This window comes from Tupaia chinensis, unplaced genomic scaffold (assembly GCF_000334495.1).
Source record: "Tupaia chinensis unplaced genomic scaffold, TupChi_1.0 Scaffold149011_1, whole genome shotgun sequence".
Classification (NCBI taxonomy): Eukaryota; Metazoa; Chordata; class Mammalia; order Scandentia; family Tupaiidae; genus Tupaia; species Tupaia belangeri.
Window position 1 is genome coordinate 2,060,572 of NW_006208857.1, and position 12,899 is coordinate 2,073,470.

The window sequence follows — 12,899 nt, forward strand, 5'->3', positions numbered from 1 at the left end:
GGGACCAGTGAGTGCTCAGGTGGGGCTGAGCAATGGGTCAGGCCCAGTTGAGGAGGATGAGCCATGGAACAGCTTCTCCACTCCCTGAGTCTTGCATCCACCTGCTCCAAATATGGTTTTTACCTGCCAGATTGCCTGTTTAGGTCTTCCCCTTCCATATGACTTGAACATGCCCATTCATAGAGGGATGTAACAGAGTATTGGGCTATAGTGAAGCCATGACGTGATTGGCCACACTGCTTATCTGTCTCAAGCTGACCTAACTCTGCACAGCCACAACCAAGTGGCATGCACAGGAGAGGCTGATCACCAGAGGGTGGAGAGGAAGCTTCTTGGCAGATGAGACACTTGGGCCTGGGCAACCTAGCTATTAGAGGACCTTCTGCTGAATTCTCACATAACACAGGCTCCCTTTCTGTAGGACTGTGAGCCCTTTGGCATGACACAGTGGGCCTCTTCGCACTTGCTCTTCCTGTCCTCCCTCTTCGAGATTCAACAACACAACCGATTTGTCAGCTCTGCAGTATCTGGAACATCCTGCTCTGGTTTCCCTGCTCCACATAGGTGTGTGTCCTAATAACAAGCTGCTGTGGACACAACTAAAATGTATCACATTGCAGGACAATTCTGTGTTTAACCTTCCAGAAGCTTGGGCTGCCCCTGCTAATGGAGCAAAGAATCTAGGTGGCTCAGAAACACTCAACTCACCTGGGGTCTTTCAGTGGGACTGAATCCCAGGAGTCACATTCATAACTCTTGATGCACATTCCAGGATCTTGCTGGTCTGCACGGTCTCTCTCTCAGTCCTTTCTTTCTGTACTATCATGGCTGATGTGGACTGGGGACAGTTAGCAAACAGAAAGGCGCCCATCAGCCCATGCTGTCTCTTATATTTTAGGCTTTTTTTTTTTTTTTAAATAAAGAGTGTGCTCTTACCAGAGAGAGAGAGAGAGAGAGAGCGACAGAGAGAGAGAAATCACCCTTCAGGGGATGGCCATGCTGCAATCCCTTCTCCATTCTCCTCCTGGGATATTTTGGGCACACACATGCCTGGAATGACTTTCAAGTCTCCAGGTCCAGGACTTGAACCATGGTCAGCCATGTGGAAGTCTAGTGCCTTAAGCACTATGCCACCAGCTGGCTTTCACCTGCCCAGTCTTAAGTAAAAGCTGACATGCAGTGAGCCTTTGGCGAGGTGAATCTTGCACTATGAAGCAGTACTGAAGACCAGAACAAGGCCATTGTACCTCCCAGCATCGGGAGCAGAACTGAGTCCTACTGGGCCACCGTCTGCAAGAGTATAGGGAGGACAGAAGGAGGATATTGCAAAAGAAACCCAAGGGCATCAGGAATCCTCAGCTTGTGATCTCCTTTCCCCTCTGGTGGCTGTTACACTTAGGTAGCAGAGGGTATTTTTGCAAAAGCTTAGGAAAGCTTTCAGCTTTAGCTTGGACTTAAAAATCAAAAGCACTGGGAGATGTGACTTGGGCTACAGTGTAAGAGATTTGGGCAAGAGAAAGACACTGCCCTAAAAGAGAAGGTGGACTGAGCAAAAGATAATGTGCATGTTTACAGTGGGGCCAATGGGTCACTGACCTTCCTCCTCCGGGCCTGCAGTTCCAGGCTCATCTCCCCAACATGACCAAGAGCTTCCTAGATGCCAAGCAGTGTGACAGATGCCTGTGTGTTTGCCTTCCTGACAGCTCCCCTGTGAAGTGGGCAGAATGGAGGTTAGGCTGGAAGGAGCTGGTGCAGCTGGGTCAGTTGCTGAAATACCAGATGATTGCTACACAATTAGGAACATCTGTTGTCCCAAGACCCTGGCTGCCCTTTCCTTGGAGTCCTTGGAAATTCCCTCTTTTCCAACATTCAGAGAAGGCTTAGAGGAGGTTCTCAGGACCCTACTGCAACCTACAACTGTCCACTAGTGCCCATGCTGCCCATTCCAGCTACAGACACCCCTGGAGGTAGGTGCTGTCATTAGGAAATATGAGACTGAATGAAATCAGACTTGCCCCCAGTTCATGGTTCTGAGTGATGAAATTCAAACTGAGGTCTGCTTTCCACTGCAATGTAAACTAGAGAGACAACCTCTGGAGGGTCTGGCTCCATAGGCTAAAGATTCCCTGAGGAGAGATCCAGGACTCTGAGTAGTCCCTGTGAATGGAGAAGCACTTACTATAAGCAGATGTGGTTGACATCTGCAGAACCCTTGCAAAAGCTTCTGCTGGCTCCATTGAGGTGTCCGAGCCCTTCACATTACTCACTCTTACAGCTGGATGGAGAAGGTGCCTCACAAGACAGTGTGGAATAATGGAGAGTGCTCTGGACTGGATAATGGAAGACCTAGTTCTCATCCCAGCCCTGCCCTACATATTAGCATGTGACCTTGCTTGGGTTACCTAAACTCTCTGAAGGCTAGATAACTTAGTAAGTTGGGGTTGGAAGTAGTTCTAATGGCCTTTCTGGAGCTTCTTAGAGCCCACCCAGCTCAACTCCATTTCTGTGCAATCACAGATCTCTCATCCCCACACTCCTTCTCCAAGTTAGGGTTGAGTTAGGTCCCAGGATACTCTGTAATTGCATTAGGAATGTTTTAATCTCCTTTCCAGGAAGGAAAACTGAGGACTGCAGAGCACAAAGGAGGCTGCAGAGTACAAAGGACTCAACTGACATCCCAAGAAAAGTCACCCGAGTAATTTTCCCTATACCTGCCTTGGGACTAAAAGTTCCCTCAGGGAGCCAGAGGCAGAACCCAGCCCCAGGTGGGGCAAGGCTTCCACCTACCTTGGCTGGAAGCTGCCAACAGGAGCCAGAGGCACAGGAATTCAAAGGGAGTGGCCCTCCCCTCCCCTTTCAGCATTGGGAGGGACTGGCTGCCCTGACAGTGGAGAGAGAGACTTCTCCTGTTCCTCTGGAATGAAACTGGTTTGGCAGGGTAAAAGTCAGAGGGATAGGGGCAACACCATGAATAATACCTGTCTCTGTTACTGGGAGAAAAAGGTGTCTGAGAAAAGGGTGTCTACGTTTTCTGATTAGAAGCTTCACCAAGCCTTAAGAATGCAAAAGATGACTGACTGACTCATGAATTGGGTCCTGTTTGCATTTCTATTGCCAAAGTGTGGCTTTCAGATTTTGGTTAAAGATCCTGTGCTTGAATTAGAGCCATTAATTGCTCAGTGTGTATGAAAACAAGGTGGACTTCCCTTAGGCATAGTGATATTCTGTGCCTGGAATTTCACAGAGGAAACTAAAACCATACAGGCAACTCCTCCACAACCACCCCACCACCACCAACACTCTTTACCTTTGTACCGCGTTGTATTTCTTCTTGGCAGCTATCTTGACCTGAAATGATCTTAGCTTCATATTTGCTTTTCTTTTTCCCTGTCAGACCCTCTACACAGCAAACTCCATTGAGACATGTGCCTCCCCTGCCTGTGTTTGCCATTGCACTCGTTGACACCTAGAAGGAAAGTTGACACAGAGAAGGTCTCGATACAAATTTGTGGAATGCATGCGTGGCTGAATGGCTGAATGACCACAAAATCAATACATGATGTTCTTTATCTGAAAAGCACAAGCAGAGCTCTAGTTCATGACCTTGCGTTTTGCTCCCTTTAGCCAGATTGGAAAACGTGGTTTTCTTCTGATTTGTGTCCTCCTCCCAACATTTCCCAGTGGAAAAATGGAGTCTTAAATTTTTGGACTTAAAAAGATACTATGGGGGCACTAGCAGCCGGCGTAATGGTTACACTGCTGAACTCCCACGTAGTCAACCATGGTTTGAGTCTTGGACCCAGTGGCTTGAAATCACGCCAGGAGTGTGTGCATGCATGGCCAAAATCCCAAGAGGAGAAGAGAGGAGAAGGGATGGGTCATGGCTATCCCCCCGAGAGGGTATTTCTTTACTTTCCCTCTTTCTCTTTCTCTCTTTCTTCAGTGAGTGCACATGCTCTATAGCAAATTCCAAAAAAAAAAAAAAAAAAAGATTCTGTACTGTTGAGCCTCTTGGCTCCTAACTTGTCATATTAGGTTGGTGCAAAAAGCAATTGTGGTTTTGGATTGTCATTTTAAATCAACATAACTAGGCTCAAACACATCTTTATTAATCAAAATAGGAACCATTACAATCAACACATTTCTGCCAATGAAAAATAAGTTTGTGTGTTCTTGTAGCATAAAAATCCATGCTTTGGGATTTTTGGAAAGCATCTCTGCATCATGCTGGTTGTGGAAGTGTTTTCCCTGCAAAAAGTTGTTGAGGTTTTTGAAGAAGTGATAAAATTGGTGAAAGTTCAGATAAATGTGGTGGATGAGGCAAAACTTTGTAGCCCAATTTATTCAACTTTTGAAACATCAGTTGTGTGGTGTGCAGTCAGGCATTCTTGTGGAGGCTCAGGCCCGTTCTCTTGACCAAGGCCGGCTACATGCAGTGCCATCTTCAGTGTACCTCATCGATTTGCTGAGCACCCTCCTCAGATGTGATGGGATTCAGAGTTGCAGTGGATCTTTCTCCACCAAACAGTGACCACGACCTTCCTCAGTGCATGTTTGGTTTGGGGAAGTGCTTGGGAGCGTCTTCTCGGTCCAGTCACCGAGTTGGTTGTTGGACATTGTCGTATAAAATCCACTTTTCATCAATGTTACAATCCAGCAGAGAAATGGTTTGGTGGTGCTGCATAGAATGAAAGAAGATGACACTTCAAAATAACAATTTTTTTTTTTTTTTTTAATTTTTGGTCAGTTCATGAGGTACTCATTTATCAAATTTTATCACCTTTTCCAATTGCTTCAGATGTGAAACAACCATTAAATGGACTACACTCAATTCTTTGGCAACCTCTTTAGTACTTATAGGGAGATCGGCTTTGATGTTTGCTCTCAGCTGTCATTGTCAATTTCCCATGGCTGGCCATTGTGCTCATCTTCAAGGCTCTCATCTCATTTGCAGAACTTCTTACACTGTATATTCGTTAGCAGTTTCTGGGCTGATGTGTTGTTGATGTTGCAAGTTGTCTCTGCAGCTTTACGACCCATTTTGAACTTGAATAAGAGAGTTATTCAAATTTGCTTTTTGTCTAACATCATTTCCATAGAATAAAATTCACATAAAATAAATAGCAAGAAATAAGTCATTAGCAAAAAAACCACAATAAATGAACATTAAAATGATGTATAATATAACCACATTTAAAGAATATATCCAATATCAAACAGCAAATTTCAATTATGCAAAACTGCAATTACTTTTGCACCAATCTAATAGATGTCTAAATAACTAAAAAGTAATACAACCATCCTCATTAATCCATTGTCCCTGAGGCTTGACCTCACTCTTTCTTCCTGTTGTAATCCCAGTTGAGGAAGGGCTTCATTTACTCATTGTGCAGTACTGATCAAATTCCTGTTGATGATGGCCTTGGGGCTGTGCTCAGCTTTGTGCCTTCGTCAGCTTGACCACAGAGATGATGGCCATGGGGGTGGGGGGGGCACTGAACAAACCAACAACTACGTTACAAATGAGCATGCAGCCACAATTTCAGTTGTGTTTTGTGATGTGAAAGAAAATGAAAATACAAAATAGTGGGGAAGGGTTGACCACAAGTGACTCAGGAGGTGGTGTCAGGAAATGTCCCCTGAGGAAAAGGGATTTATAAACTGAGTCCTGAAGACTGAGTTGATGAAACTGAGGACAAAGGGCTCTCAAGGCAGGGGAAGCACACTCCTTAAAGCTCTGGAGCAGAGAAGTGTTTGCTTGCTTTCAAGATTTTCCTGAGAGAAGAATCTGATTTTCCTAATTGACCAACAGTCTTTTTAAAAGTCTTTTTCTTTCTTTTCTTTTTCTTTTTTTGGTTTTTGCCATATGGTGAGTGCACTCACTAGAGAAATGTAGAGAGAGGGACAGTGAGAGGGAAAGTGAGAAATCACCCCCTCAAGGGGATGGCCATTCCGCAATCACTTCTCCTCCATTCTCCTCCTGGGATTTGGGGCATGCACTATACGTGGCTGGTATGATTTTCAAGCTGCCAGGTCCAGGACTTGAACATCCATTGACCAAGTGGGAGGCCAATGTCTTAACCACCATGTCACTTGCTGGTCTCATGACGAAGAGATTAAAATACATATATATATATATATTTAATTTTAACCATCATGCCACCTGCCAGTCCTCCAAGAGTCTTTTAAGGAGTCAAGTTAACAACTAGAGAAAGTCATAGCTCAGAAAACAGGACCACAATAAGTTCTTTTTTGACAAGAACCTTTAGATCTCAGCTTCTGAACAGTGGACTTTTTCTTGAATATAAGCTGAAATGTCTCTGATGGTCAAACCTAAAGAGGACTGCTTAGGCTCCACCATAACACAACACTTATCCAAAGACGCAGATGTTCTGGGCCTCAGAATATTCATTTCCTTCTGCTTAGTCATCTCCAAGCACTATTTTTCGCAGCGTCCAGAGTGATGAAGTGGGTGGGCACACCGTCCTTCTGAAATGGAGGCCTGAACTGCACGTCCACATCGGGAGTCCAGATTCCCACTCCCCCATTTGCAGATGAGCCTAATTTTGCCTTTGACTCAGTTTAGGCTAGAACCATTTATGAATGGACGGACTCATCTATATATAAGATGATGACTAATACGTAACAGTTGTTCTTTCATGATTTCACACCTACTTGATAAACAGTTGTCTATCGGATATCCTTACCTTGATGTCCTATGGGCATCTCAAACTATGCCATTATCTATGGCTCCTGTCTTTAAATTCACATGTCTTACTATGCTCATGAATTTGATTGAGAACCATTATACCTCAAGAAATCATGCGGTCTGGGGCCAGTAGGTGACATGGTAGTTAAAGGCACTGGATTCTCACATGGCTGACCACAGTTTGATTTCTGGACCTGATGGCTTGCTTTCTCACTTTCCCTTTCTCTCTCTCTGTCTGGTCAAATTAAAAAAAATAATAATAACAATTGGAACTAAATAAATAATTTTTTTAAAAGAAAGAAATCATGTGGCATTCTTCCTAATGCCTTTCTCTCAGAAGTACAATTAGAACCAAATCTTGTAGATTACATCTCAAAAATGCTTCTCTAATCCCAATCATCTTCCTACTCCTGTTGTTTCCTTAGTCTATGTCTTCACTTGTGTCATTTACTGTGAATTGCCCAGCAGTCAGTCCATCAGTCTGTCTTCAGTCCACCCATCAATTATATTGCTGGCCAGGTCTGGCCCTGTAGTACAATGGTTAAAGGAGCTGGGTCTCACATGGACAACTGAGACTGGCATTCAGGCCCAGAAGCTTGAAAAACATACTACATGTCCAAAATCCGGACTGGATTAGAAATAGGAAAGGAGGGATTGCGGTGTGATCACACCCCATTGAGGGGTGCTTTCTCTCCCTCTAGTGAGTGCATGTGCCCTCCGGCAATTAAAGTGCTTGCTCAGCTGTGATATGTGCTGGTTGACATGGCTACTTGGCAGGCTGAAGCCATAGGAGAGACTTGGGAAGCATACCTGGTACACCCTAAGAGGTGGGTGTGTTGGCACACACCTGCAGTCCCAGTTCCTCAGGAGACTGAGGTGGGAGGTTGGAAACAGTGAGCCCTGTCAAAAATAATGCTGAAAAGCACTTGCTTACTCCTCATTGCTTCCCAAACCAGTGATGCTTAAAGCATGCAGCAATAGCAGCATCACCTGGGAACTCCTTAAAAATCTCAATTCTCTGGCCCCACCCCAGACCTAATGAATCAGAGACTTGGGTGATGGGGCCAGCAATCAGTTTTAACAAGTCCTCCAGGTGCTTCTGATATAAGCCAAAGTTTAGATGTTCAAATCTAAACTTCATAGGTCTTCCCACCTGGCCTTAAATTATTTGATCTTGACTTCTCTCTCCAGCTTCACATAGTCCTAAAGTTCTCAGCTTCGCGTAGTCCTAAAGTTTTCTTACACCAAACTGTTTGCTTCTCTACTTTTTTTCTGTGTATATTAGACCCTTTCCCCAGGTAGTGTTTCTGTAGGCTATTCCTGAAATAGCCTTCTCTTCCTTCTTCCCCATCAGGGACTCTTGCCTGAAGAGTCAGTTCAGTTATCCCTGCAAGAAAGCTCACTTTCTGAGTTCCTGCAGTCCTTTTGTTGACAACCTCCTTGCAGTTTTTTTATCTGTAGAATTGGCTTTGACACAGAGGAGTGCTTTCTATCTGATAATGAGAGCTGTTTCAAAAGAGTTCAAGCTATTGGGTGAGGCAGTGTGGGCACTGTGGAGACGGTCTAAGCTGCTGGATCTTAAAGCCCCATTCTTTCTACTTGCCACTCTTCCAGGACAATGATATCACTGTGTTGATTCCATAGTTGAGCAGAGCACCACACTCCTAGCAAGCATTCAACAAATTGAAAAAAAAAATGAATAAAAATAGATTACTGCCTTTAAGGGACGTTGGATTCTTGGATCTCAAAGGTCTTGTTCAAATTTGAAATTCAAGTTCTCTATCTCTGTGAAAATCCCCAAGGGCTATTACAGAAGTGCTGCTCTTTACATCTCATGCAGAAGCAAGCACTACCTTCCCCTAGCACAGTGATTCTTACGTTGCTGGGTAAGGGAGGGTTTGGTGTGAGACACCCTCTCCTCTTCTCCAGCCTACTGAGAATCCCTGCTGCAGAAAGCCACTGTTCCTGAGGATTCTCTCATCCTTCTCAGGCAGAATGACTGCTGAAATCCCTGCTATACTGACCCGATAACCTCTCTGTATGTGCTAAGTGCATGCCACCTTCCTCACTCCCCTCCCCTACTGAGATTCAGTGCCAGAGCCCCTGAAGCACTTAGTCTCCTCTACTACTGTCTTATTATACAGAGAAGCATGTGCCATCTAGACCAGCTGGGCATTTCCCTTTACCAGCTAACTTCCTAGTGTGCCTTACTTCGCTCATCAAGGCCCTCAACTGCATTCAACTATCAAGGTTGTCATAAGAATCCATTGAGGGGACCAGCAGTTAGCATAATGGCTATGTTGCTGGACTCCCACATAGTCTACTGTGGTTCGAGTCCTGGACCCAGTGGCTTAAACTCACGCTGGGTGCGTGTGCATGCATGCCCAAGATCCCGAGAGAAGAATGGAGGAGAAGGGATTGCACTGTGGCCATCCCCCCTGGGGGGTGATTTCTCGCTTTCTGTCTCTCTGTCTCTCTCTGTCTGTCTGGCAAGCGCATGTGCCCTATAGCAAAAACCTCTCCAAAAAAAGAAAGAAAAGAAAGAATCCATTAAAAGAAGATGTGCCTAACATGGAGAAAGCAAACAGTATGTGATTACCATTATTATTATCATCCTTCCTTTGGTCCAATCTTAACTACTATCCCCCAACTCTAGAACCAGCTTCAAAAGCTTTCCTATCAGGTGAGAAGGCCAACTCCAACTCCTGTGTTGGCTTGTGGAGTCTGCCTGATGCCTTTTCTGTTGGTAAATCTTTCTTCCTGATCATTGTGTTTTCTAACCTCAAGAATGCTTATTTTCCATATGCTTTCCAGCTGGCTGCCAATTCAGTATCCTAAAGGTTAAATTTGTGTTCAAGAGCATTCTTTTCAAGCATTACCTTTCCTTAAAAAAATGCAATCCATCAGTGGTTCAGATATCAAAGCTGCTAGATGCACGCATGCACACAGCCACCCATTCATAATATCATGTGGAAAGCCATCTCCCTCATTAGACTGTTTCACAAGTTCCCAATAAATTTTTATGTTTTCTTGCCACGGAGACTTCTGTAATTTAACTGGTAACGTCATTACCGAACTCCACGACAATTCAACCATCCAAACTCATCACTGGTAGCCAGTTCCTCTAAGAAAAGGCTTTGGATCATTCCCCTTTTCTGTCTCCATGCTCCTCCCCATCTCTGGCCCCCACTGCAGGCACATCTGTGCTCATTTCATTGACCTTCTGTACCCTCTAACCAAATATAGCAGAGAATTGAAGGAAAAAATTCACAGTCCTTCAGAGTGCTCTGAGCTGCTCTGTGGTTCTGCTCTTGTAAGCTGGGCCAGCCTCCATCCAGAACCAAACAAGAGTCAGAGGCTTCAGTCATTAGAGAGGCATTTCCATTTCAGCTCGTAAAACACGTGTGCTTTCTGAGAAGCCCACTTGCCCACCGTAGCTTGAGAAGGGCTCATGGAAGGAGTTCGATCTCCTTAGACTTGACATGGGAAGCTTGAGGAAGTTAGGCTGGGGAAGGGTCCAGTTGAATCCGTTTAGTCACTGTGGCTATTCCCAGGTTTGCAAGGCCCAGGGCTGGGGTGGTAAAGGTGGGGTGACTGTGCGGACAGATGGTTGTTCTCCAGGCTTCCATAACCTTGCTGAGGTGGAAGTCGCCATGTGACTGGACCGAGTGAGCTGGAGCTCAGGGAGGCAACGTCGGCTTAACTGAGGACCTGGCATCATGGCTTCGTATGCCCAAGGCCATCACAGCTTGAAGCCTGGGGGATGCATCTTCCTGGTGAAGCCAAGCAAATCTCCAGGCAGCCATAAACTGACTACACAGGCTTTATTCCTGAACACATGTTCAAAGGTGATAAAATAAATGCAGATGGTTTCATGAAGCCTCGGTGGAGGGTTTTTACATTGCCTATAATAGAGCACACATAAACACACATGTACTCGCACGCACAGGAAAAGGAACAACATAGACATCCTTAAAAAGTCAAGCCCTAAAGCACCAACAGCAACCTAGAGAAAGCACTGTTGGTCTAGGAATCCTACAGAGAGTGGAGAGGGAGAGAGGGAGGGAACACAAGAACAAAGCTGTCTCATAAATTTGAAAGAAGGAAACGAAACATGCACACACACACACACATACACACACACACACACACACACACTTCAGGGAAAAAAAGCATGGAGGCAGAACTCCTAGCAAAATATTAAGTTTCACTGCTTGAGGGGTTGGAAATGCCTTCCCTGAAAGGACTGCAGGCCTTTCAGTAAGACTGTAGTTTGATCAAGGAGGCCTGCACAAGGGAAATGGACTAATGCCACTATGAGGTCCATCTCTTAAGGAATAGATAAACGATACGTTGTAGGTCTAACCCTCCAACACAGAAATTGGAGATTCTCACCTGAAGTTCAGAATGAGAGCTTCTACAAATATCCATAGCTAACCATCATCACCATCACCTTCAATGGTCCTTTCCATGACAAGACTAAACAATTGTATGATACACACACACACACACACACACACTTCAGGGAAAAAAAGCATGGAGGCAGAACTCCTAGCAAAATATTAAGTTTCACTGCTTGAGGGGTTGGAAATGCCTTCCCTGAAAGGACTGCAGGCCTTTCAGTAAGACTGTAGTTTGATCAAGGAGGCCTGCACAAGGGAAATGGACTAATGCCACTATGAGGTCCATCTCTTAAGGAATAGATAAACGATACGTTGTAGGTCTAACCCTCCAACACAGAAATTGGAGATTCTCACCTGAAGTTCAGAATGAGAGCTTCTACAAATATCCATAGCTAACCATCATCACCATCACCTTCAATGGTCCTTTCCATGACAAGACTAAACAATTGTATGAAGCAAGCACTATTCCCAATTTTTAAAAAAGAATTACTTATTTTATTTATTGCTGTTTTAAAATTTGCTATAGGGCACATGGCCTCACCAGACATACACACAGAGAGAGAAGGAAAGTGAGAAAGCAAGCCACCAGGTCCAGGACTTGAACTGCAGTTGGCCATGTGGGAGTCCAGCACCCCAACCACTGTGCCACCTGTTGGCCCCCACTATTCCCATTTTAGAGACAAGGAACAAAGGCTCAGAATGATTAAGTAACTCGTTCAAGTTCCTACAGTTCATAAGTTCAGAAACTCAGAGAAGAGAGCAGCCCCTACCGGTGGCCAACAGTGTGTCTCACTGTAGCATTCATTAGCAAATGGGAACTACCCAGCCTGGGCTAGACATAGTAATCACAACCTAAGAGGTAAGTTTCCATATCATGTTAATAATATCAAGCCATTGGATACTGCCCTTCTCTGCAATGGAATCTCATGACACTGAGAGCCCCAGTTAGGACAGGGCAGTTATCCAGGGTCATGTTGCTATTGGCAACATAGCTGGCCCAGAATCCTTTTTCTCCCATCTGATTAGTTTGGTCACATTGCAATTCACCTCTCTGTTCAATGAAGGCCCAACAAGACACTAGCAGCAAGAGAATAAAAAGGAGAGGGTGGGCTTTTGCAGGAGCCAGACATTAGCCTTCCAAGACCCTTGTATCTCAGAGGTGGGTTTAATTTTCAAACTAATTTCATACACAATGGCAAATATGTATACTGGATAGAAATGGCCCTTCTTTCAGCCTCGAGGAAGGTTCTGCCCTGGCCCACAAACCTCACATGTTGACTTTGGTAGCACCTGAATGCCCTCTTATGCCAATAAAGTCATTGAAATGGAACTGGGTAACACTTCATTGCCCTGTCACCCCGAGCAGCAGAGGCTGAACTGTCAGCCAGCCTGCAGTCCAGAGTTCCCTTCAGGAAGTTTTCATCTCCCTGGGTCCATGTTCTCCTTGGAGCTGCACCTGCCCCAGAAGCATGTTGCTTCATACTTTCCCTTGACTTGTCAGCAAACTCCTTGCATCCAAGACAGGGCCTAGGACTCAGCTCTGATGTTTAGGGTTAGTGACTCCATGGTTGGGGTCACCCAAACCTATCTCCCCAGTCAGCTGGATCCTCTACTCATTCAGAATGCTACTTCCAGAAGGAAATCATAAAGACTCCTTGACTCCAGACCCTGAGGATGGAAAGGTTGGCCCTACGATGTGCAGAAGGCTAGGCAGCCTTTGCTACAATTCTTCAACAAGCTGTCTCTAACTTCTCAGGATCTACCGCCAATCAGGACCACACAATTCC